Consider the following 25,767-nt stretch of genomic DNA (forward strand, 5'->3'; position numbering starts at 1 on the left):
CAACAAACTTCTGCACAAACAAGGTTCTCATCATTTTTTGTTGTTTTCTCGTTCGTAATTCAGTCAGTAGTAGAACTGGATGTTTTGACTCTTATGTAGGGGATACTTATAGCCGCGCGGGGTTAGCCGAGCGATCTAGGGCGCTGCTGTCATGGACTGTGCGGCTGGTCCCGGCGGAGGTTCGAGTCCTCCCTCGGGCATGTGTGTGTATGTGTGTTTGTCCTTAGGATAATTTAGGTTAAGTAGTGTGTAAGCTTAGGGACTGATGGCCCTAGCCGGCCGCGGTGGTCTCGCGGTTCTAGACGCGCAGTCCGGAACCGTGCGACTGCTACGGTCGCAGGTTCGAATCCTGCCTCGGGCATGGATGTGTGTGATGTCCTTAGGTTAGTTAGGTTTAAATAGTTCTAAGTTCTAGGGGACTAATGACCACAGCAGTTAAGTCCCATAGTGCTCAGAGCCATTTGAACCATTTTGATGACCCTAGCAGTTATGTCCCATAAGACTTCACACACATTTTTTGGATACTTATACATAGTATTCTTTATTTAGGATCACAGAACGAGATGGCGCAGTGATAAGACGCTGGGCCCGGCACATATTCAGCTAGATGGAGCTTGGAATCCCCGTCTGGCCTTTCTAATTCAGGACTTTTAAATCGCTTAAGGCAAATATCGGCACGGTTCTTCAAAAACAAAAGAGCCGATTTCCTTTTCCAAGTTTTCCCAATACAAATTCCTCTTCCTTCTCTAATAACCTTGACGTCGATGGGACGTTATATCTTAAGCTCCTGTCCTTCCTCCTCCTTTGTGTATAGTCATATGATTTGTTCTTTTGTCGGCCCAGTTTTTCTGAACCACCTGGTGGCATATAATCTCAGCTGTTATTAAAATCACGTACCAGCTGTTTACTTTTTGCTGTTCAGGGTAATTATTTGTTAAGGTGTATGATATTTAGAGTGAGCTGTGCGTGCCTCGTGTCCGTGCCATCTCTTATTTAACATTGTGGGTTTTTTTTTTTTTTTTGTTTTTTTTTTACCCTACTGCCAACTCGTTATGTTAATTTTCAGTTACTGGTGTCACTGAGTTGCTGCCTTGCTTGCCATTAAGCAGCAGGAGCAGCGCTTATCGATATAGGCCCTCCCGTATTATCTTTGCTGGACTGCTATTACTTCCCGGTCGTCGTGTTTTGTGAGTTAGTTCGCACCTGGCAGTGTTTGAGTTGGCACGCGGCACAAGTTCAGTCGGGGCGCGGCAGCAGTGAGGTCCGGACCGCCATGGTTCGCCCAATGGTTGCCGACACACATGATTGGAGTGGGGACGACTTTGGTTGGTCGTCGGTCAGTCGCCTTGCTGGACGACGTGTATTTTGCCGGGGATCGCTCATGGGCTGGCTGTGTGTGCCGACTTGTGACGCGTCCTTGATATTGTACAGTCACTACCGTTGGCAATGTCTAGTTCTTCGGGCTGTTTTTGTGTGATTTTGACTGACAAGTTATTTTAAATTTTGTCGGCGTAATGGCACTGGGTCGGACGGTTGGCGTGGAGCAGCAGAGGAATTCTCCACGGGACGTACTTTGGACGGGCCCGCTGGCAGTCTCTATGCGGTTCGGAGTGTGTGGCGCTGTTTCCATTGCTAAAAGGTCCGTGGCTCACCGACCCTGGACACGAAGGTTGAGTTTTGATTTAACCTACCAGCAAGTCAAGACTGTTCACACTGTGTCGATTGGAGTTAGTTGTCGGCTGTTGGGATATTCCCGCGACCAACACCGTGGTTTTCAAGTTGGAAAATTCTAGCCACCCTCCGGTGGAGTTTCAGTGTATTTTGTTATTTGAATTGAAGTGCATCAGCGGAATCTTTTGGCTTGTGGCCGTCAACGTTCCCATTACCTGCCCTGGCCGTTGACGTAAATTTCAGGCAGTGTAGTTTCCTCATCGTGTTGTTACTGTCCAGCACAGTGTGTAGTTTGACGGCTCCATGTATGATTGGTTGTGGTCGCCAATACCTTCTACGTTGTTCCATTGAACTCGCTGTTGTGAAGTGGAAGTTATCTTGTCGGTGGGTCCATTATGGTCGGTTGGTTGGGTTGTCGTCGGATGGTGAACGGTTGGCCCGACTGCTTGCCTCACCTAATCGAGCGTTAGTGTTTGAATTACAGGTCGACCCTCGAACATCTGAGCGCTCTTGTGTGTACTGCCCTATTTTTTAAATTTGTTCTTGTTGTTTGTACTTGTATGGCTTCTAGCCGATTTTAATTTTAAATTAGAGTTTTGCTCTTAAGGCCTTCAGCCCAGTTTACAGTACTGTTTTACGAAGCCGTTTGGCATTTTAAAATTTTTAACGTTGTTGAATTTTTTAAGTCTTGGGCTTTCCGCCGATTTTGAGTTTGAGTTGTTGTGCTCTTAAGGCCTTCTGCGTAGTCCAAAGAACTGGGTCACGTAAGGCCATTGGTATTTAAAAAAAATTATGTTATGGGTCTTCAGCCGATTTGAATTTAACTTGTTACTTCAGCCTAACTAAAGAACTGTTTTAAGATAAGGCATGCCTTTTATATTTCATATTATGCTTGCGTTTTAAGTTATTGACCTTCAGACATCTTTAAACTACACTGGTTTTCAGCCGGAAATTAAGTCCCAAAGGTTAAAGTTGTGTGTTCGAAAAAAAATGGGATCTTGTAATGTTTGATCAAATAATAAAGTTGTATGTTCGAGTGTAACTGACAGCCTCTTATTTTGGCCCCTTTCCTGGAATTATACTATCTGTCCTTCCCTGTGGGTTAAGCAGGGCGTTTCATGGAGTACAGAAATATCAAATGAATATACATATTTACGAGTGGTAAAAGCGATATACTGCTGTTGGTTATTAGACGTAATGTCATCAGTTCATCATTTAGCATAGTTAATAAATAGGGAATGTGTCTTACTGCGAATAGGAATGTTTTACACACAAATCAGAAACTGAGACAATATTAAGTTAAGACACTTTGTATTCATTCATAACTCTCTGTCTCACAGAGAAGAGGTAACGTTCAAGACAAATATGATGTACTGCACATTTATACTCGATGGTGCGTGATAATTTCTTGATTAGTTGGTCGTTTAAAATCAGCAGAACACTTAAAGATAACAAAAGCTTTTTGTACAAAAACATTTATTTGATAAATGAAGATGATGTAAGTGTTTATTTGAAGCAAGTGTAAATATCTTCCGAAAATGGTGCTGTTTTATTTGTGACACACAGAATTGACTCATGAAATACTAGTTGCACAGACATGATTTTAACACAGTTAACACAACAGAAGCTTATGACATTTTGCCTCTGTCGTCTTCCAACAAGCATAAAACCCGGTGCAGTGCCAGATACAGCGCTGTCACTATGGCGACGAGATGAGATATAAGCTTCTCACTTTAGGCCTGCTTTTTTCGTTGATAGAAGCAATACAGGTCTTAGATAGACTACTCAGTTCTATTAATACTGCTGTTCTCTGCTCTTGGATCTTATTTAAGCTGCTCTGTACATTGTTCATTAACGTAGAGACATGTAGCACTTTAATAACTGTGCAAATATATACGGCATTACAGGCGATATCTTACGGTAATGGTGCTTTCAAAGAGGTTATTGTTTCGTTTTTGAAATAAGAGACACTTACTGAGGCACTGGCAAATAGACATTGTGTGCAGGTCTCCAATCACGCCAGTGTTACTATTGCAGTAAGAGTCTGGGTTCAACTACAAATGGCCCACAGTTTTAGTCTCTCATGGTATGTCTTTGCAGAAATTGTTCGCCACATACATGGCAGCAGCTTGTGTTCATAAGGCAACCCTCCAGAAGACATCAGTCATGTGACGCAGTAGACGATGAGGGTATTCTGGCCTATGTTACTTTTACTGCAATCTGATTGCAAATACCTTTAGAGATGATCTGCGGCAATTAGTCCTTTCGGGTACATGTTGTGCTCTGCTTACGTAGGACATCGCGAGAGCTTCTGCCATTACTTAATGTCTGTACTGACATGTTCTCGGGTATGCATTTCGACGCAGGAGTAGTGTGTCACTGTGCTGAGTGCTGTCGGCGGTGGTGAGAGGCGGTGATGAAGGCGTGGCAGCGGCGGTGTGCAGAGTGAGCGGGGATGCGCCCGGCTACTGCTTGCCGTGCGTCTCGTGGCCGAAGGCGTCGCCGTAGCCGGCTTCCCGGCCGTGCCCGCCCTCGGAGGAAACGCTGCCCGCGCCCGCGCCGTAGCGGACGCCGCCAGAGGCGCCACCGCCGCTCTCCGTGTGGCCCGGCTCGTGGGTCGCCAGCACGCACGCTGCCAGCGCCACAAGAAACAGCAGTACCTGCGGGGCAACAACGTTATCTCCAATAGTGCACTTCTCAGTAATTGTGATACGCATAAGATCTGGTTAGAAATGCATGTGCAACTGAGCTTCACATCACAGTCAGATAAATAACTGTAAATAGTATTAATCATTTTCTGGTACAACTCTTTCCTTAAGCGTTCTCCTCCCAATAATGGTTCAAATGGTTTTGAGCACTATGGCACTTAACTTCTGAGGTCATCAGTCCCTTAGAACTTAGAACTACTTAAATCTACCTAACCTAAAGACATGACACACATCCATGCCCGAGGCAGGATTTGAACCTGTGACCGTAGTGGTCGCGCGGTTCCAGACAGTAGCGCCTAGAACCGCTCGGCCACCCCGGCCGGCTCCTCCCAATATCCCCCTCCCCCTCCCGTCGGAGGTTCGAGTCCTCCCTTGGGCATGGGTGTGTATGTTGTTTTTAGTGTAAGTTAATTTAAGTTCGATTAAGTAGTGTCTAAACCTGGGGACCGATGACCCTCAGCAATTCGGTCCCATAGAACTTACGACAAAAACTTCCTAATACTTTGTAAGGAAATGTGGCTCTTCCTTGAGCAAACACAAAAGAGCAGTAATTGAACCTGTGTTCCGAATACGAAACAGGTTTTTGACTACCAATATGAAATACACTTAAGAGCCAAAACAACTGGTCCCCCTTCCTAATATCGTGCAAGGCAAATTTCTGTGGAAATTTGTGGTAAGGTCTTGTTGTGTACATAGTTACGCGTAGTCAGCCCATACACATCTTACCCACTACAGCGCGCCCCGCTAAGCACAACAGCGCAGACGCAGCGCTCGTCCCTCTCTGCACTATGAGATGGCGCTGTCTTAGAGACGGACCAAATTCTGCTTCCGCCGATCCGCGTATTAATGTCACGCAGGCAATGAGATTGCTGCTAACGTAGAACCTTATCTCCTCGTGGATCACACTCGCGCAGTGATACCTGAACGCGTGAGGTATTATAACGAGTGTACAGACCTCCAATTAGTCAGTCTGCATTTGTCTGCAACAGTCTGTAGTCAAGTTTCAGTCTGCGCCTAATGAGATTACTATATTCCTGTACATAGCCATGAAGATAAATGAACAGACACTTTGTCAATTATCAGAGATATGTGAGAATAAGATTAACGTACCAAGACCAAAGGAACTTCAGATTGTCAATTGTAAACAGCATCCAGAATCAAGTTACGCAATGTCTGTCCTTTTATTATTTTAATAAATGTGTATGAAAATTAATCAAGTTCTGTTTAAAGTTGGTCACCGTCAATCTGCTACTCTAAACATGCAAGTGGCATTTCTAACGTCTGACCTAACGGCAGAAGATAAACACGCCACGATAAGACCACAAGACATATTGTTCACACTCGGCTACTTCGATAGAGCGACAAGTCAAATAATCTGATGGTGTGTGTACCGAAGGTCTTACAGTACGCACACCACAAGCATTAATCATTTTGTGGTACAACCTCTTTCCTTAAAAGCGTTTTCCTCCCAATACAAGAGCTAAGAGGGTATATTATGGACAACTAAGAACAAAGTGCTGGGATTAAAAAGGATGTTCAATCTGTACATCGAAGAAGCAATTATAGAAATCAAAAAAAGGTTCAGTAATGGAATTAAAATTCAAGGTTAAAGGATATCAGTGATATGATTCGCTGATGACATTGCTATCCTGAGTAAGAGTGAATAAGTATGATATGCTACAGTGAATGGAATGAAGTGTAATGAGTGCAGAATATGGATTGAGAGTGAACTGAAGAAAGATAAAAGTAATCAGAAGTAGCAGAAGTGAGAACAGCGAGGAACTTAACGTTAGGATAGATGGTCACGTGGTAGATGAAGTTAAGGAATTCTGCTTCATAGGCAGGAAAATAACCATTGACGGACGGAGCAAGGAAGACATCAAAAGTAGGCTAGAACTGGCAGAACGGGCATTCCTGGCCAAGGAGAAACCTACTAGTATCAAACATTGGCCTTACCTTGAGGAAGAAATTTCTGAGAATATACGTTTGGAGCACAGCATACTATGGTAGTGACACATGGATTGTGGGAAAACCGTAACAGAACATAATCGAAGCATTTGAGATGTGGTGCTTCAGACGAATGTTGAAAATTAGGTGGATTGGTAAGTTGAGGAATGAGGAGATCCTGCGCAGAATCGGAGAGGAAAGGAGTATGTACAAAACACTCACAAGGAGAACTGACAGGATGATAGGACATCTGTTAAGACATCAGGAAAATACATCCGTCGTACTAGAGGGAAGTGTAGAGGGCAAAAACTATAGAGGAAGGCAGAGATTGGAATACATCCAGCAAGTAATTGAGGACGTACGTTGCAAGTGCTACTCCGAGATGGCACAGGAGAGGAATTCGTGGAGCACTGCATCAAAGCAGACAGGAGACTGATGACTCCAGAAAAATAAAAATGAAATCAGGTGAAACCTCTGAGTAGGACTTCATGCTTAACGGAATACGTTCTATGCACACTCACTTGGTCACTCTACGCACCGAACTGGAAAGTGAGTCGTGATGGGATAGAGGGGGTACAAGACACAGTGCACAACATACTTGGGCAAAGTTTCACCGGAGTGTCACTGTGGTTTTAATTTTAGTGACCGAGTGGAGGCCGGAAAAAAAAGAAATTGTCGTCATAGAACACTTACAAAGTAAGTTGAAAAACGTTGAACTATCTTTACTTTCTCTATAATTTTTTCAGCAAAACGGTAAGCACTGAATAGCTACGTCGCTATGTTACTGTTGTTGTTGTTGTACTCTTCAGTCCGAAGGCTTATCATTCCCGTTTTACTTCTGTACAAGGCTACTTTCCAGACAAACACTCTGAGGAAACATTTCCTGACACTTAAATTTACAGGGTGTATCAAAAAGAATCATCCGATTTAAACTATCGTAACTATTATATTATTTGAGATATGTGCATGAACAACGTACTTTTGGAAAGAGCAAACTCCCAAGTTTTACATGGTTCCGCCTAGGTAGCAGCAGTTGCGCCCACTTCAGTTCGCGTAAAAATGGTGTCCGTACGACAGAAAGTGTTTTGTGTTCTACGTTTTGCGCAGTGCGTATCAGTAATACCTGTTCAGCGTGACTTTCGTACTAGGTATGGTGTGGAGCCTCCTGATGTACAGAGCATTAGACGGTAGCATACACAGTTCCGAGAAACAGGGCCGTCCCGAGTGTCTGACACAGACGTCAAACGAATCCGCCATAGTTTCACAAGGAGTCATAGAAATCCGTTTGCAGTGCAGCTCGACGCTCAGCATGCCCCCGAGTCCGTCTGTCGAGTGTTGCGTCGACGATTACACGTGAAACCATACAAAGTCCAGCTACTTCATGCTCTTCGAGAAGATGACAAACAACAACTTGTGGAGATCCGTAATTTCGTTCTTGGCAAGATGGAGAATGACAGTTTTCTTCCACGCTTAGTGTTGAGTGACGGGGCGACATTCCATTTTAATAGAAAGATGAACCTTCATAATGCGAGAATATGGAGTACGGAACAACAACATAAAGTTGTCACCTCAACATTTAATGTGTATTGTGCAGTTTCACGGGAAAAGGTGAAAGGTCCACTTCTCTTTGCCGAGAACACTATTACAGGAAATACATATCTAGACATGCTTGAGAACTTTAGTTTCCAACAGATGGAGACTGATTCGAACGACTTCATTTACCGACAGGATGGGACACCGCCACACTGACATCTGGAAGTGTAGGAATTTTTAAATCAAAGCGATGGATCGGTCGTATTGGACCAAATGATTCAGCCTTACATTACTCGTCTCCAAAGTCACTCGGACCTGACTGTATTTAATTATTTCTTGTGGGGATTTATAAAGGACTCTGTTTATGTGTCTCCGTTACCAACAACAATGAATGAACTGAGACTTCGCATAACAGTAGCTGTGGAAGCTGTAACTTAAGACACGCTCGCTGCAGTGTCGAAATAATTTGAATACCGCATTGACATACCCCGTGCATCTCAACGGGTCATATTGAAGACTTGAGAAAAGGTATGAAAAAAACTTTTCAGTTTCTCATTCACCAAAAAACGTAGTTGACTGTATATGTTTATCAATTTCAGAAATATAGACGACCCACATTGCATGATTCTTTTCGAGACACACTGTAATTAGGTGTTAACCATTACCTTTCTCAGAAATGCTTTTTCTTCTGCTATAGCCAGCCTGCATCATTCCTACATCGCCTGTCATTAATTACTTTATTGCTCAAATAACAAAACTCATCTACAACTTTTAGTGCTTTACTTTCCAATTAAATTCTCCCAGCAGTGCCTGATTCGTCCACATCACATTATCGCTGTTTTGCATTTGTTGATGTTCACCCCAAAACCTCTTTCGAAGGTACTATCCATTCTGTTCTGCTCTTCCAAGTGCTTTGCCACCGTCTTTGCCATCATTACATAATTACGGTGTCATCGTCAAACCTTACAGTTCTTATTTCTTCTCCTTGAGCTTTAATTGGCTTTCGAAATTTCTCCCTGCTCAATATACAAATTTAATAACATCAGGAATAGACTTCAATCCTCCCTCAATCTCAACTAGTGCTTCTCTCCACTCTCGACTCCTTTAACTGCAGTTACCTTTCTGTACAAGTTGTAGACAACTTGTCGCTCTCTGCATGTCTCACCACGAGCTATTTCACGTGGAATGGCGATTTATACGAACAGCTGGAAGGCGTCGCCATGGGTAGTCCTTTTAGTCCAGTGATGGCCAACTTCTTCATGTAACAATTCGAAGCACAGGCATTGGACTTGGCGACTTGCAAACGTAAGGTATAGTACAGGTACGCCGATGATACTTTCATGGTGTGGAGCCATGGAGAAGAACAGCTCGGTCACTTCCTAAGACACTTGAACAGCATCCATTCCAACATAACATTTACCATGGAAGTAGAAAAGGACAAGAAGCTGCCATTTCTAGATGTGCTGGTCACAAGGGACGGCGAAAACCTGGGACACAGCGTGTATCGAAAACCGACACACACACCTGCACAAACTGTCAAACCACCACCCGAGCCGGAAAAGAGGCATGATTAGTACGCTCGTAACGAGAGCAGGACGAATATGTGAGCCGTAACACCTAAAACGAGAAATGCAACACCTGGACACTGTTCTGATTAGCAATGACTACTCCACAAATTATACTGGAAGTGTAACAGAGCCAAACACTCGGCAAAGTAAGGAACCAGAAAAAGAAAACGTCGGGTACGGCCTTTCTGCCATATTTTCCCAGAGTGGCGGACAGAATCGGCCGTATATTGCGCAAACATGGCGTAAAGACGATTTTCAAACCGACAAGGAAGATCAAAGAGTGTCTTAGATCGGCGAAGGAGAAAAGAGACCCACTTGCAATGTCGGGAATATACCGTATACCATGCATATGCGGAAAACTTCGTCGGAATGACTGGACGATCAATTAACACCAGGATCAAAGAGCATAAGCGACATTGCATGTTGGGGCAGGTTGGGGCAGGTGGAGGAATCGGCCGTGGCAGAACACGCACTGAATGAGACCGACCACGTAATAAAATTCGCCGACACGGAAGTTCTGGCTGTAGAGAAGCACTATCGCACACGCTTGTTCAGAGATGCTGCAGAAATACGCAAACACGCGAACAGTTTCAACAAGAAAGAGGAAAGGCTTAAGGTAAACGGATCCTGGCTTCCCGTAGTGCAGCGAACGACCGTCGCAGGCACCAAGAGGAGAACCGCACCGGAAATGACCGCGAAGAAGCCCTCGGACGTCGGCGCGCCAGGTACATATAGTCTACGCCCGCGAGCTCGGCTCCAGTTCACCACCGGCAATGGAGGGTGAAGCTTTGACAATGCCAGCCACTCGTGCTGGCGAAACGTCAGAAAAATCATTAGATGAACGTCGGCCGAAGAACCCGAGACAGAAGCCAATAGGCAGTTTGTCAACAAGTGGCCACGAAAGCCTTAATAATTTTGTATAAACGTGATACCGTAGATTTGCCTTTCTTAACCTGCCCTGGAAGTCATAGGATCATTGTTGTCTGGTGTGTACCAGAAACCACCCTCTTCGATGTCGGCTTCTACCAATATTTCCCTTCGTCTGTATATAATTCGTGTCAGAATTTTGAAACCTTTATCGCTTTATTCACTTGGCATTGTCCTACATTTTGCGAAAATGGATAAGAATCTTGAGTTGCTTGCGGTAATTAGTGCGGAGTCATCAGTCAGCCAGACGGAGGTAACATTCAGTGAACGCGTCGGTGGTGGACGCCTTGACGTCGGCGAGGCGAGCAGTGCTGCGCGCACGTGAGCCGGGAGTCACGTGCGGCCGTCCTCCCCCACCCTGCTGCGCCGGCAGTCCGGGCCGCCGCTTTCTCCCGGCTGCGCTGCGCCCGCACCGGCTGTTCTCTCGCCCCGCCCACTGACTGCACAGGTCGCCCGGTGGGTGCGCTGACGCAACCTTCCTTAAAGGGCACACGATCCCTATCGCCGCAAAAGGCAAATGCCTCCCCTTGTAACAGCTGCGATGCCTGCCGGCACTCCTGTGGCATTCCGTGCCGTGCGTTTCGACTTCCACCAAATTGAGTACAGAACCCCATCGACAAAATTTGAGAGAACTACTGAGTATTCCGCTACAAGGGAACAGTGGTCTCCGATGATAGTTGGGTAATGATGTAATATGATTAATTCGCTTTGTTATCGCATTTACTATTTTCCCTGTGAAAATACCTTCATCAACAAATAAAACGGCTGTTATACACAATCATTCTAACACGAAGGATCCGTTTTCTCGTAGGCTCATATGTAGAGAGGCAAAACTGCTGTGACGTGGCTGTGGAGCCGGCCGCTATGGAAGAGCGGTTTTAGGCGCTTCAGTCCGGAATAGCGCTGCTGCTACTGTCGCAGGTTCGAATCCTGCCTCGGGGATGGATGTGTGTGATGTCCTTAGGTTAGTTAGGTTTAAGTAATTCTAAGTCTAGGGCACTGATGACCTCAGATGTTAAGTCCCATAGTGCTTAGAGCCATTTGAACCAGTTTGTGTTGTGGGAACAAGTCAGCCTAGCGTCATTGTGCTGCTCTTCCATTCTATTCGGGAAGACGACAGTTCAACACCGCGTCCATCCGTCCTGATTTAGGTTTTCCGTGATTTTCCTAAATCGCTTCACGCTTTTATTCGAAACGGCACGGCCCTAATCCGATGTGACAGGTAATCTCGCTGTTTGGTCCCCTGCTCCAAATGAGCCAACCAATCCATTCTATTCAGTGAACCGATACACGAAGTTCACATCAGCCAAATCTTCGTCAGTAATCCGATCCATATCTCTGTGTTTCCTCGTTAATGTACAACTGGCACAGCCCGAAAAACAGCTCGAGGACGAAGAGAAAAGCGGGTATTACTGTTCTTAACGTCAGTTACCGCGAGTGATGCGAAGGAGATTGTTGCCAGCAAGACACACAGCGAACGCTGTCGATATTTGCGCTGTCTTCCAGATATTTTCAGTGTAGTTTGGATATAAAGATCTGGTGTAAGAAATCAAAGCAAATGCAACCACTCTGTAATGAATGACTGGGAGCCACGCGTTCGTCATATCAAAATAGGCACAAAATATGCCTGAACATCTTGCGAAGTTTTGTCGGAGAGTTCCTGGTTCACGTTGTACATTTTTACTCTCTGTAACCCGTCGTACGGCGCCTGTCGAGGATACAAACTTTTTTGTTGTTGTTTCTTTTCATGAATCTTTGACTGCTTTCTTGAGCAGTGTTCAAATGGCTCTGAACAGTGTGGGACTTACCATCTGAGGTCATCAGTCCCCTACTTAAACCTAACTAACCTAAGGACAACACAAACATCCACGCCCGAGGCAGGATTCGAACCTGCGACGGTAGTAGCAGCGCGGTTCCAGACTAAAGCGCCTAGAACCGCTCGACCACGACAGCCGGCTTCTTGAGGAGTCCTGCGATTTTTTTTACAGAGTAGGACACTACGAGTTCATTTCTTTGTTTGTAACTATTTCAATCTTCGTTTTCCTCTATAACTATTTAAGCCCCATCGAAATTCTTTCTTGTTGTCATAACACATGTCTCGTCATTCTTGTTTTATGTATATGTCTTTTCCTGCCAATTTTGGTTAGAACCTCTCCCACTTCTTATCTTATCAGTCCATTTAATTTTGAGCAGCTTTCTGTTACATCACATCTAAAATGCTTCTAATGTCTTCGTATCAGATTTTTTTAATACGGTGCTACAATCCAGACGTATTTTCTCAGATATTTCTTTCTTTCTCTAAGGTGCGTGTTTCTTATCAATAGACAGAGCCGTAATGTATTAGCTTTATTTGCCTTCTACTTGCTTCTTTCGCGGAATTTGCAAGGAACGAAAAAGCATGCAGGCGAATATTCTCAGATATCTCTTTACCGAGCGAGGTGGCTCAGTCGTTAGCACGCTTCATTGGCATTCGGGAGGACGATGATTCAAACCCGCCTGCGGCCGCCCTGATTTAATTTTCCATGACTTCCCTAAATTGTTTCAGACAAATGCCGGGATGGTTCCTTACCCATCCTTCCCGGTGGGACCTATGACCTCGATGTTCGGTCCCCTTCCCCCCGAATCACCCCACCCCCCTTTAGATATCTCTTTCTCTAAGGCGCATGTTTGATGTTTGTCGACTGAAACGTAGTGTACCAGCGTTATCAACCTCCTTCTGGCTTCCTTCTTCGAGTATACAGGAAAATAGGAACAGTAATCTCCCTACCTATGCCGTCACACCCATGCCATGAGACACTTAAAACTGAACTATCCAAAACAATTTTTGATCTGACTTGATATTTTCCTCTGAATGTCACTATATTCGTTTTTTTCTTGAATATTTCATTCAACTGGTATACTGATCTGTGCTCTAAGCTTTGATTTTGGCTATGACACTGAAAATAAAATACGCATATTCCAAGCTGTCTGCGATACCATTAACAGTACATTCGGCCATTCAGTACAAAAAAAGACCATCCTGACTTTATATAAAGTGGTGGTGGTACCTGTTTTACCCTATGGAAGTGAAAGCTGCGTTACAAAAATTAATAAATAAATATGGATATAAAATAAAATTCAAATAGCAGGGATGAGGTTCCTAAGGAAGACGAAGAGATGCACAAGAAGTGGTATGATTAGAAATAAAGATATTAGAACAGAATTAAATATTTTCAACATGAGTGAAAAAAATTGGAAAATGTAGAGATTGGAGACACCTCATGAGAATTCCAGGTCACAGATTTCTCCAGAAGATCCTGAACTACAAGCCGAATGGAAGACCTCGAAAGTGATGGGCATGATTTTATGTGTCTGTGAGTTCGGATCCGTGAATAGCCTAATCCTTGAAAGGAAGATGATGATAATGATGAAGAAAATGATTTTAAAACTAGGAAAGTAGAACCGAGCGAGGCAGCCCTGTGATTTGCACACTGGACTTGCATTCGGCAGGACGACGGTTCAAACCCACGTCCCGCCATCCAGATTTAGGTTTCCCGTGGTTTTCCTAAATCGCTGAAGGCAAATCCCGGGACGGTTCCTCTGAAAGAGCACGGCCGATTTCCTTCTCCGTCCTTCCCTAATCCGAATTTGTGCTCCGTCTCTAACGACCTCGTGTTGATGCAACGATAAACACAAATGTCCTCCCCCGCTCCTACTGCAAACTATAAGTAGCTAGATGTTGTTTCCATCTGTGGAAAGAAAGAGCTTTGATGGTTTTAATGAAGAGCACTGAGTGGAGACTCGCGCAAAGAAAGTTTACTGCGAAGAATGTGATTCCGCAGGGTCAGGTTCGTGGGGATCGTGAGTGGAGTGGCTGTAGTGTAGTTGTTGGCAAACATTGATATACGAGGAGTCAAGTGCAGACTGCCTGGGACGTGGACGGCCGTGAACCTGGCGGTCCACGAAGCTGGTAGCCTTGGCGGGATCCGCGACGCCTGGCTGCTCCGACAAGGACACAGCGCGCCGCAGACACCGTGGGATCGCCGGCGAGGGCGGCCACCAATCATTCACACCTGCTGGCTCTGCGTGTTCTTGCATAACCAAGGCTTACGTTCTATTGCTAGAGGAGCTACGCGGCTCATTGTGCTACGTCACTCGGTAGCTGGAGACTTCAGTGTCACTTAAGAAACCGTGTAGTTGATCTCACGAGGCTGAATGTACATCATTTCGTCGCGCCAGAGTCGCCAGTAGGTGCTCTGCTGCAACCAGGCACTCCTCCTTCCACTGATGCACGGCTCTCTGCCTTAATAGTGAGTCGAGAGCCTGCAGGGAAATGGGACACTGCGTCATGCTCTATTACCTATTTAGCTGCTGCGCCATCTTACTTTCTGCATCTGAATTACGGCGGATATCCGGAAAGTAAGTTCCGGTTGATCGCGAATTGGAAACCACTTTGAAAATCAGAAATATTTTGTCAGTAACAGTTAGCTACAGCTTCCAGCCACTGCTCCACATATTCACCATTCCAAGTTAGACATTTGTCGTAGCGTTATACCAACTTTCAATACCCTCGTCATAGCTGCCTATGTTTCCCGCGAATTCTCTACACTCATCTACAGCTCGTTGTCTGAGCCAAAATGTTGTCTTCATACCCAGTAGTTAATGTGAGCAGAAACGAAACACAGAGGGAGCCAATTACGGGCTGTAGTGCGGGTGATCAAACACTTCCCATCGAAAACGCTGCAGGAGCAGTTTGACTGCCCCTGCATATTGCGACCGAGAATAGTCACGAAGCAGGAACTGTATGCCAGTTCTGTAATGTGGGTATCATAACATCAGGCGAATCTCTCAATAAGACCTCATACTTGGCGGGAGACACTATTTCGTACGCGTCTTTTGTGCTCACCATGCGCTCAGATCTGAAAAGAGGGAAGTGATGCAACCGACAGGCATACTATAGACACTGTCGTACACATGCGTGCAAAAGATTTTCATAGTGGTTTCAATTTCTTGACAGATCGTAAGTTACTTTCCGGATATCCCTCGTGCCAGCCCCGCTATCCAGCAGAATAATCCCCGCTTCCTCTCCTATTGCAAGAGAACTAGATTCTTTCGAATACATTTCTTTACCAGATATATACAACACTGGCCCAAAAAGTTCAGAGACTGATTTTATTTCTGGCGTACAAATGACGTAACTACGGCGGCAGCTTCAACAAACAAGAGATGTGCTTTCGACCAGTCAGTCGTGAGCAGCGAGTGTTAAGTATGGACGTACGGCCGTAGTATGTCAACGTCGTTGTTTAACAAATCGCATCAGAGCAACATCTCCAGATCAAGTCTTCATCACATTCTCCAAAATGTTTTAAAGAAGAGAAACGTTTCTGCAAAATTCATTCCGCAAACTTTTACTCCATAAAAAATAAATTACAAAATTGAATTTCCGACCCTAGTCGCAATCAGGCACCGAAAATTTGTGTCGGACCGGAACACATACCCGGGATTTCTCGCCTATCTTAGCAGGCTTCGGATATGTCCGAAAGAACAGATATTATACTCATTAAAACCATGAATTCAACGCTCTGACGTCATAACCCACATTCAAAGCAATGGAAGTCGTTAGTTGAAAAACATCACACACGGTCGTATGAACTTTTTGTGTGTTGCACTCTGCTGTGGCGGGGCAGGGGCATGGGGGGAGGGGAGGGGGGAAGCAGACAGCCTGCTTAGAACACCTCAAGATTAAAACCACCATCTCAATGTATTCGTATTCTTTATTAATCTGCAGCGTGGCCTGCCGAGCACATCAGTACTCACCCCCAGGAGGCATCAACTGATAACGTGTAACACGTCTCTACTCTTGATAATACCTTCAGTTTGGCGAGAAGGAGAATCCGTAACATTCCTCAGGCATATCTCATACGAGTGAAGCCACGCACTGATGATTATGTCCCGTAGAGCATCCAAACTACGGGTGGGTTGTTACCTAACTTTCAGCCGCTACCCAAATAGTCTCAGACATTTTCTGTGGGAAAAGACGTCGTGCTTGAGTGTGTGTCAAACTAGAAACGAACGTTTGCAGTCTGTGAACCCGGCTGCAGTCATGTAGGAAGACGATCGTACTTTTCATCAAGATTTAGAAGATAGTACAACTCTCGGTCACTGAGAATATTAAAACAAACGTCTGGTTGATATTCACGGTAACCTGAACGAGAGGGCCCTAGTCGTTCTACGTAAAACACGCCAAAACATCACTGAACCAGCTCCGACGTGAGGTACACCCTCGACACACTACAATTACTTGCTGAATTGTGCCGTCCGTGCAATCTACTCCTTGATATCGTTTGAAAAGAGCTTAAATCGCGACCCGTCGAACCACATACGTTTCTACAGTCATCTGCTGTCCAGTTTGTCTATTGTTTGGCCCATTCCAGATCTACAGCTTTATTTGCTGGTGTGACAAGTGACCTTTTGTGAGGTACCAGACTTAACATTTCCATTGGATGCAGTTTCCTTCCCAGGATTAATTCTTCATCTGGATGAAATGGACGTGCACTCCCTAAAAGCAGCAAATTCCAATGAGGCCTGAAACCTATTTCCATTTACAAGGTGGAAAAATTCGTTTCCGTCCCCTGCATTTTTGTGTCGTGTTACATAGCTGCGAGTTATAACAGCACGTCTCGTAGACACAATGGACAGTACACGCTGGTGTGTCATCTTTATTCAGGGTGTGGTAATGGATACTTTGGAACACTTTCTGCCATTCTGTTACTTCCTCTCACCAGTCCATCATAATGCACTGAATCCATGTAACCGATAGGCACATAAACATCACTTCACTACCATGGCTTATGTCAGGGATGAAAAGTCACATGACCACCTAGTACACCAATCGTACACCATAGAGAGCACTCCAAAGAGACCAGTGTTCTCTTTTATGGCGATGACTGATATTTCGTGTGGTGGAGCGAAGAGGAGTGCTTGGTAGGTTGGAGAGCAGCCGCTATTAAGTTCAAGCTTTGACCCGGTCTCTGGGAGGCACTTGAATGGTTCAATCAGCAGAGAATTGTTCTCGAAAGCGTATGTCAGTGTTCGAAAAGATGTGGATTGGGAAATTTTACCAGCAGTCGAAAGATCAACTAAACGTACACTCGGCCAAGGTTAAAACAGCTCCTGTCACAATAAAACAATGGACCGAAACATTTGCGTGAAGTGCCGAGGTGACATATTTCTAGAAATAGTACCAAAAAGTGGAAGAAACGAGTTGAAAGTGTGCTAATTGTTAAGGATGTGATCGACAGAGTTCTCGGATATAAATTTTAGCTAAGTGGCTTCGTCGAAGATTAACATAATACAATAAAATCATTAATAGACTACATAATAGCTTTGTGTCGCTCAGCCGCCTGGTGCAACTCTGTCAATTGGAAGCCATTTCAGTGACTTGCCTATTCCTAACCTGAAACATTTAACCAACCGGCGAACTGAGACCTACAGTTTACCGTGAAATGTGAAACACCTGTCATTTCTGGCGATTCTTCATGTAACTGAGAGTTTAATGGCACGGTGAAGAAATCCGTGGACCGGCCGATTTCGATGTCGCGACCTTTCCGTTCCCAGATATGAGCTTCACAGTTGCACCACCAGGTCTGACTTAGTGTTATGAAAGAAATCAGTCTAATCGCCAAAACGGGAAATTTCTTTAACCATCCAGAGCAAGTGGAATGATTGCACAAAATAAATTTTAGAAGAAGCAAATGCCAGACAGAGATTCATTGGAGAAATGTTAAGAAATGTAAAAAACTGACGTACAAAACGCCGGTTCAGTTGTTTCTTGACTATTGTGAATCAACAGGCGTCACAGAACAAATGGAGAAAATCCAACGAAAAGCGGCGAGTTTCCTCACGGGATCTTTTGCTCGGTGCGAGAGCGTCAAGGGAATACGATTCCAATGCCAGACTCTCCAAGAGAGGTGTTATACATCACGGAAATGGTTTACTCTTGAAATCTGGAGAGCGTACATTCCAAGATGAGTGGGGTAACATATTACTTCCTGAAACTTCCTGGCAGATTAAAATTGCGTGCCAGATCTAGACTCGAACTCGGGACCTTTGCCTTTCGCGGGCAAGTGCTCTACCAACTGAGCTACCCAAGCACGACTCAAGTCCCGTCCTCACAGCTTTACTTCCGCCAGTACCTCGTTTCCTACCTTCCCAACTTCACAGAAGCTCTCCTGCGAACCTTGCAGAAATAGCACTCCTGGAAGAAAGGATATTGCGGAGACATGGCTTAGCCACAATCTGGGGGATGTTTCCATAATGTAAATTACTTCCTACCACATAAGTCTTGCGAAATGATCGCGACTAGAAAGAGTACACTTTACCTGTGTTCAATTTAGCAGACGTAAAAAATGTGCATAAGTCTCCATTTTACTGCAACTACAGATACGCTTTCTAACATGAAAGTTTAGCAGTAGGGCACCTATAGACCTACAGCTGCATCCGATTGCGCACGTCTGTAGACAGCAAATGCAAATTATTAGGCTCTTTACAACTAGTAAAATTTTTTGTTAACCGCTCTGGGAACGTAGATCTCTTACTAACTGTGTTTGCTTACGATAAGCAGCGAGTTTGTTAAAACAAATCATCTCGTTTTTTAAATTTATGTTTTTCTTCGTATTTATATCGCGTTTCGTTTCTTTTATTGCCGCATCACTTCTATACAAACCGAATTAGCTAATATTCCTTTATAACAATGGGATCTTACAGGTATCTTAATTTACATGTACCTCATAATTAAGATTCAAACCGTTGAAGGGATCGGATCACATTCTTTGGTCATGAGAATAAAATGATGCAGCTGTCCTTACTTCGTACGTCACTTTACAGCTAGATTTCTTAAACAGGATCGCAGTACGGAATCTGAGAATAAGTGAAGCAATGAAATGCCTACTGTGTTCACGAGACCAACATAATAAGCATTATATGATCAGCAGAAGACCCTTATTATGTATGTTTTGGGTGTTGCTGTTTATCAGAAAAAAATTATGAATGCTCTTCAAGACCTCCATAAATTTGAAAACAACTTACGAGAGTAATGTGATGGTGACGTTCGCATTTCTTACTGCTGCGTCGGTGAATTGCACTATTTTCTAAGTTAGACGGTAGGTGCTAAGGTATGACCTGTTGCCATTAAGTACATCAGTTTTATAGTAGTATCAACTGTAAATTTTTCCCCTTCGAATGGTCCAAAAATACTTGTTATCGGCAGTTGTATTTGTCGCACACAATGCGAAAACCTTAAAAACGCACCTCGAGAAACAATAAAAAGCATGCGACTGAAGTACTTTATCAGTCAACGAACTTTGTTAGCAACTGAAAGAAACGACAAACGACTCACAAGCGTATTTCAGCGAGAAGTTTGTGAAACTCATGTCACCGTATTAAAGTCATTCAAGCGAAACATTTGCACACTTAACATGGTTGTATCACAGCAGATGTAATTGCCAATATCAGAAACAGAAATGTAGCTTGAGTAATAAACGACGAGTAATGATGCATCAAAACTTATTAGAGAGGTACAGAGACTCAGGTTTCAAGAGTGGAAATTAAGCCACCTGTTTATTCCTTCTAGCCAACGCCCTCGCCGCCGTGGTACTAACGGTTCGGCCGGCGGGAGTGGCCGAGCGGTTCTAGGCGCTACAGTCTGGAACCGCGCGACCGCTGCGGTCGCAGGTTCGAATCCTGCCTCGGGCATGGGTGTTTGCGATGTCCTTATGTTAGTTAGGTCTAAGTAGTTCTAAGTTCTAGAGGACTGATGACCACAGCAGTTTAGTCCCATAGCGCTCAGAGCCATTTGAACCAACTGACGGTTCCCGTCAGATCACCGAAGTTAAGCGCTGTCGGGCTTGGCTAGCTGTTGAATGGGTGCCGGTGCCCATCTGTCGAGCGCTGCTGGTAAGCGCGGTGTTCGCAGCCCTTTTGAGGCCAATGAAAGAGATATTTGACCGAGAAGTAGCGGCTCCTGTCATGAAAACTGACAACGGCCGGAAGAGCGGTGTGCTCACCACATACACCTCCTCATTCGTAGCTAGTGACGCCTATCGACTTAGGGTGAGATGGTGGTCGGTCGGTACTGTTGCGCCTGTCGAAGCCTGTTCGGACAGAGGTTGGTTTATTCCCGTTACCTATAAGCAGCACACCGGTTAGTAATGTGGAAAATGGTATGACTGCTTTAGAGTGAGCTATTTGAGCCTTGTAGAAGCCTAGAACATCTGTACTCCATACAAGCCACATCCTAAAACCTCTGCTAGATGGCGCTAAATATCACTTCAAGGTTCAGCCATAAGAATAGCTACTAAGTATTTGAAAAATATCAGTCGGTATCAACAGTTCCAAACAAGTTTTCTATCATTGTTTAAATTAAACAGGTGAGGAAAAGATTCGAGGTGCTTTTGGATAATTTAAATTGTGTTATACGTTACTGAAAAATATATTTTAATATATTTGAAGGTCTGCCTCACAGTCTTTAACTATGAGCTGCACTTACCCCAAAGACATACGCAGTTTTGATGTAAGACATTCGAGTCGTGGGTGCTGTATTTCAAGGCTTTACATCTGACCATTCGTACATCTTATCCCCAGTTTCACAACTAAAAGGCTGTTTCTTTAAATTACGAACAAAGTCCGAGCACGTTTAAGGCGTCATTTTGTAGAAAATATCGACTACTGTATTGCTCGTGGGCGCCTTCCTGCCACCTCCTGACCGCGGTGCATACTTACCAGGAACCTGAACATGGTGCAGAGCTGTGATCCAGGAAACAACTGGAGGTACAGGAGGATGCAGTGCGGCAGTTTATATAGCGGTGAAAGTGCGGCTGCGTCGGCGTAGTGGGGCGGGAGGGTGGGGCGGCGGGGCTCAACCTAAATAAGCGGCGAGGCGGGGTTCAAGGATGGAGACCAGACCAGTCGTGCAGCGCCGGGCGAACTCCGGTCCAGCCGCCAGGGAACCAGCTGGTCCGCACCAGGCCGGCCGCACACAGACACACGATACGGGCCGGCGTGTGGCCACGGGTCCAGGGCCCGCCCGGCTGTCGATCGGAGTCACCGCACCAATCGGACAGCTTTCTCTCTTTCCACAACCCGCCCACCGTCCGGTCGTCTTCAGAACCAAGAAAACCTTTGCAACCAATAAGTCAACTCTCTTGGTTGCACTTCGCTGTAAATGTGACAACCACCACTGTTCTGCCCTCGGCTATAAGATGTTTTTTCAGCAGTCTCCCCTGTGCCAACCCTTTCGTCTCAGACAGTAGCAATTGCTACCCAAGACCCTACTATTATTTGCTGGATGTGTTCTAATCTCTGTCTTTACGGTTTTTACCGTTTCCAGTTCCCTCTAATACCAAGGAAGTTACTCCGTGCTGTCTTCACAGATGTCCTACCATCCTGTCCTTTCTAGTCGTCAATGTTTTTCATATGCATGGTGGTCCATTGATGGCGACCGGGCAAAATATCTCACGAAATAACTATCAAACGAAAAAAACTGCAAAGAACGAAACTCGTCTAGCTTGAAGGGGGAAAACAGATGGCACTATGGTTGGCCCGATAGATGGCGCTGCCAGAGGTCAAACGGATATCAAGTGTGTTTTTTTTTTTTTAGTAGGAACCCATTTTTATTACATATTCGTGTAGTACGTAAAGGGGGACGAAAATCTAATAGTCATGGGCGACTGGAATGCAGTTGTAAGGGAAGGGGTTACAGCAGAATACGGCCTTGGGACAAGGAATGAAAGAGGAGAAAGACTAATTGAGTTCTGTAAAAAGTTTCAGCTAGTAATAGCGAATACACTGTTCAAGAATCACAAGAGGAGGAGGTATACTTGGAAAAGGCCGGGAGATACGGGAAGATTTCAATTAGATTACATCATGGTCAGACAGAGATTCCGAAATCAGGTACTGCATTGTAAGGCGTACCCAGGAGCAGATATAGACTCAGATCACAATATAGTAGTGATGAAGAGTAGGTCGAAGTTCAAGACATTAGTCAGGAAGAATCAATACGCAAAGAAGTGGGATACGGAAGTTCTGAGGAATGACGAGATACGTTTGAAGTTCTCTAACGCTATAGATACAGTAATAAGGAATAGCGCGGTAGGCAGCACTGTTGAAGAGGAATGGGCATCTCTAAAAAGGGCCATCACAGAAGTTGGGAAGGTACAAAGAAGGTAGCAGAAGGTAACAGAAGAAATACTTCAGTTGATTGATGAAAGGAGGAAGTACAAACATGTTCCGGGAAAATCAGAAATACAGAAATACAAGTCGCTGAGGAATGAAATAAATAGGAAGTGCAGGGAAGCTAAGACGAAATGGCTGCAGGAAAAATGTGAAGACATCGAAAAAGATATGATTGTCGGAAGAATAGACTCAGCATACAGGAAAGTCAAAACAACCTTTGGTGACATTAAAAGCAACGCTGGTAACATTAAGAGTACAACGGAAGTTCCACTGTTAAATGCGGAGGAGAGAGCAGATAGGTGGAAAGAATACATCGAAAGCCTCTATGAGGGTGAAGATTTGTCTGATGTGATAGAAGAAGAAACAGGAGTCGATTTAGAAGAGATAGGGGATCCAGTGTTAGAATCGGAATTTAAAAGACCTTTGGAGGACTTGCGGTCAAATAAGGCAGAAGGGATAGATAACTTTCCATTAGGGTTTCTAAAATCATTAGCAGAAGTGGCAACAAAACGACTAGTCACGTTGGTGTGTAGAATATATGAGTCTGGCGACATACCATCTGACTTTCGAAAAATCATCATCCACACAATTCCGAAGACGGCAAGAACTGACAAGTGCGAGAATTATCGCACAATCAGCTTAACAGCTCAGGCATCGAAGCTGCTTACAAGAATAATATACAGAAGAATGGAAAAGGAAATTGAGAATGTGCTAGGTGACAATCAGTTTGGCTTTAGGAAAAGTAAAGGCACGAGAGAGGCAATTCTGACGTTACGGCTAATAATGGAAGCAAGGCTAAAGAAAAACCAGGACACGTTCATAGGATTTGTCGACCTGGAAAAAGCGTTCGACAATATAAAATAGTGCAAGCTGTTCGAGATACTGAAAAAAGTAGGGGTAAGCTATAGGGAGAGACGGGTCATATACAATATGTACAAAAACCAAGAGGGAATAATAAGAGTGGACGATCAAGAACGAAGTGCTCGTATTAAGAAGGGTGTAAGACAAGGCTGTAGCCTTTCACCCCCACTCTTTAATCTGTACATCGAGGAAGCAATGATGGAAATAAAAGAAAGGTTCAGGAGTGGAATTAAAATACAAGGTGAAAGGATATCAATGATACGATTCGCTGATGACATTGCTATCCTGAGTGAAAGTGAAGAAGAATTAAATGATCTGCTGAACGCAATGAACAATCTAATGAGTACACAGTATGGTTTGAGAGTAAATCGGAGAAAGACGAAGGTAATGAGAAGTAGTAGGAAAGAGAACAGCGAGAAACCTAACATCAGCATTGATGGTCACGAAATCAATGAAGTTAAGGAATTCTGCTACCTAGGCAATAAAATAACCAATGACGGACGGAGCAAGGAGGACATCAAAAGCAGACTCGCTATGGCAAAAAAGGCATTTCTGGCCAAGAGAAGTCTACTAATATCAAATACCGGCCTTAATTTGAGGAAGAAATTTCTGAGGATGTACGTCTGCAGTACAGCATTGTATGGTAGTGAAGCATGGACTGTGGGAAAACTGGAACAGAAGAGAATCGAAGCATTTGAGATGTGGTGCTACAGACGAATGTTGAAAATTAGGTGGACTGATAAGGTAAGGAATGAGGAGATTCTACGCAGAATCGGAGAGGAAAGGAATATGTGGAAAACACTGATCAGGAGAAGGGACAGGATGATAGGACATCTGCTAAGGCATGAGGGAATGACTTCTATGGTACTAGAGGGAGCTGTAGAGGGCAAAAACTGTAGAGGAAGACAGAGATTGGAATACATCCAGCAAATAATTGAGGACGTAGGTTGCAAGTGCTACTCTGAGATGAAGAGGTTAGCACAGGAAAGGAATTCGTGGCGGGCCGCATCAAACCAGTCATTAGACTGATAAAAAAAAAAATTTAAAAAAGTTAAGAAATATGGATGTTTTAGCTGGACCACTTCTTTCACTTTGTGGTAGATGGCGCTGTATTAGTCACATACGTATAAGTACATAGTACCACGTAACATTCAGCCAGTGCGGACGGTATTTGCTTCGTGATACAGTACCCTTGTTAAAATGGACCGTTCATCAATTGCGGAAAAGGTCGATATCGTCTTGATGTATGGCTATTGTAATCAAAATGCCCAACGGGTGTGTGCTATGTATGCTGCTCGGTATCCTGGACGACATCATCCAATTGTCCGGACCGTTCACCGGATAGTTACGTATTTAAGGAAACAGGAACTTTTCAGCCGCATGTGAAACGTCAACCGCGACCTGCAACAAATGATGATGCCCACGTAGGTGTTTTAGCTGCTGTCGCGGCTAATCCTCACACCAGTAGCAGACAAATAGCGCGAGAATCGGCAATCTCAAAAACTTCGGTGTTGAGAATGCTACATCAACATCGATTGCATCCGTACCATGTTTCTATGTACCGGGATTTGCATGGCGACGACATTGAACGTCGTGAACAGTTCTGCCACTAGGCACAAGAGAAATTACGGGACGATAGCAGATTTTTTGCACGCGTTCTATTTAGCAGCGAAGCGTCATTCACCAACAGCGGTAACGTAAACTGGCATAACATGCAGTACTGGGCAACGGAAAATCCACGATGGCTGCGACCTTGGCGGGTTAATGTATGGTGCGGCATTATGGGAGGAAGGATAATTGACCCCTATTTTATCGATGGCAATCTAAATGGTGCAATGTATGCTGACTTCCTACGTAATGTTCCACCGATGTTACTACAAGATGTTTCACTGCATGAGAGAATGGCGATGTATTTCCAACATGATGGATGTCCGGCTCATAGCTCGCGTGCGTTTGAAGCGGTCGTCTAAGCACGTTCACCGGATCTGACGTCCTCGAATTTCTTTCTGTGGGAAAAGTTGAAGGACATTTGCTGCCGTCAACCACCGACAACGCCTGACAACATGCGTCAGCGCGTTGTCAATGCATTTGCGAACTTTACTGAAGGTGGACTACTGGCTGTTGAGAGGAATGTCGTTACACGTATTTCCAAATGCACTGAGGCTGATGGACATCGTTTTGAGCATTTGTTACATTAATGTGGTATTTACAGGTAATCGCGCTGTAACAGCATGCGTTCTTAGAAATGACAAATTCACAAAGGTACATGTATCACATTGGAACAACCGCAATAAAATGTTCAAACGCACGTAGGTTCCGTATTTTCATTTAAAAAAACTTAC

The 25,767-nt window shown here is 44.5% G+C and overlaps 1 long non-coding RNA gene across 1 annotated transcript; it reads right to left on the reverse strand.

Moving 5' to 3' along the window:
- Positions 1-3,130: 3,130 nt before the first annotated feature.
- On the reverse strand, positions 3,131-21,308 carry LOC126267567 (uncharacterized). The gene is made up of 2 exons (XR_007549030.1): positions 21,113-21,308; positions 3,131-4,331 (listed from the first exon to the last, which is right to left on the reverse strand). It is a non-coding gene; the product is annotated as an uncharacterized LOC126267567 (long non-coding RNA).
- Positions 21,309-25,767: the final 4,459 nt, after the last annotated feature.

This window comes from Schistocerca gregaria, chromosome 4, assembly GCF_023897955.1.
Source record: "Schistocerca gregaria isolate iqSchGreg1 chromosome 4, iqSchGreg1.2, whole genome shotgun sequence".
Lineage (NCBI taxonomy): Eukaryota > Metazoa > Arthropoda > Insecta > Orthoptera > Acrididae > Schistocerca > Schistocerca gregaria.